A 1,857-nucleotide genomic window follows, 5' to 3' on the forward strand; every position below is an offset into this window, starting at 1 on the left:
CAGCACTTTGGGAGGCCGAGGCGGGTGGATCACCTGAGGTTAGAAGTTCAAGGCCAGTCTGGCCAACATGGTGAAACCCCATCTCTACTAAAAATACAAAAATTAGACAGGCATGGTAGCAGGCACCTGCAGTCCCAGCCACTTGCGAAGCTGAGGCACGAGAATCACTTAAAACCGGGAGGCAGAGGTTGCAGGGAGATTGCAGAATCAGCACCACTGTACTCCAGCCTGGGCGACAGAGCAAAACTCCATCTCAAAAGAAAAAAAAAATTCAGACATCCAGTGTCTCCACTGCTTTGATCCTGTATATCAGCTGTCAAGCTGAGTTTAGGAGTTTTAAACTATATAACACCAATTTTTTTTTGTTTGCTTTATTGTTGTTGTTGTTTTGTTTTGTTTGAGATGGAGTTTTGCTCTTGTTACCCAGGCTGGAGTGCAATGGCGCAATCTTGGCTCACTGCAACCTCCACCTCCCCGGTTCAAGCAGTTCTGCTTCACCTCCCCAGTAGCTGGGATTACAGGCATGCGCCACCACACCCGGCTAATTTTGTATTTTTAGTAGAGACGGGGGTTTCTCCATGTTGGTCAGGCTGGTCTCGAACTCGCGACCTCAGGTGATCCACCCACCTTGGCCTCTTGAAGTGCTGAGGTTACAGGCGTGAGCCACCACGCCCAGCCATAAACACCAATTGTTAAGACTTATTAGGTGTTACTGACTCAATCTGTTCTCTCAAATCATTGAATCTAATTTTTTTTGAGGGGGCTGGGGGTTGGTCAGACACTTGTCTCTGTTCAGTTCTATCTTGTTTTGTGACATTGACATCAACCCCCTTTAAACGTTTTATCCTCTCTGATGTGTTCCATTCTGAAACATTCCAAAGCATCTAGCTTGACCAAGCAACATTCTATAAGCAGAATGTAAAGCTCACCTTTAGGCAATGACTAAAACCTCTGAAATTGATCCAAAACCCTTTTCCTCTGCCCTAATTGTATAGTCCTCATTCTTATCTTCCTTGGCGGTCTAACTCCTTCACCTCCACACTTTCTCCTAATACCTGCCTGGGGCCACTTAGTCTGACCATTTTGGTCACATGTCTCTGGGATGGTGCTGTCTTGGGTGGTGTGGATCCACACACAGTAGCTGTAGCTGCTGGTGAAGGAACCTGTAGTCCCAAGCTGACACGGGGACCATTGCCTGCTGCATGCCTGGGGTGATCCAGAGGGTGCTCACCTTCTGCTCTGGGTGCTGTTTAGGGTTTTAAGGTCATTACCTGCCTCCAGCTGTTTTCTAATTAACCTTTTCAGACTTTCTCTGAATGACTAACTCAGACCTTACCTTTTTAAAAAGCCCCCCAAAATTACAGTTAATAACAAAACTAACAAACATAACTTTTGTTTGTTTGTTTGTTTGTTTTAGATGGAGTCTCGCTCTGTCACCCAGGCTGGAGTGCAGTGGCGCGATCTTGGCTCACTGCAACCTTTGCCTCCCGGGTTCAAGTGATTCTCCTGCCTCAGCCTCCCTAGTAGCTGGGACTACAGGCACCCACCATGATGCCTGGCTAATTATCCTATTTTTGGTAGGGACGGGGTTTCACCATGTTGGCCAGCATGGGCTGTACCTCTTGATCTGGTGATCTGCCCACCTCCGCCACCCAAAGTGCTGGGATTACAGACGTGAGCCACCGCGCCCGGTCAATAAAAGGTATTTTAAAGAAATGTAGGCATGGTGGCTCACGTCTGTAATCTCAACACTTTGGGAGGCCGAGGCCGGCAGATCACCTGAGGTCAGGAGTTTGAGACCAGCCTGACCAACATGGAGAAACCCCGTCTCTTCTAAAAATACAAAATTAGCCAGGC

Source organism: Colobus angolensis, unplaced genomic scaffold (genome assembly GCF_000951035.1).
Source record: "Colobus angolensis palliatus isolate OR3802 unplaced genomic scaffold, Cang.pa_1.0 Scaffold206, whole genome shotgun sequence".
In the NCBI taxonomy this organism is placed as follows: domain Eukaryota; kingdom Metazoa; phylum Chordata; class Mammalia; order Primates; family Cercopithecidae; genus Colobus; species Colobus angolensis.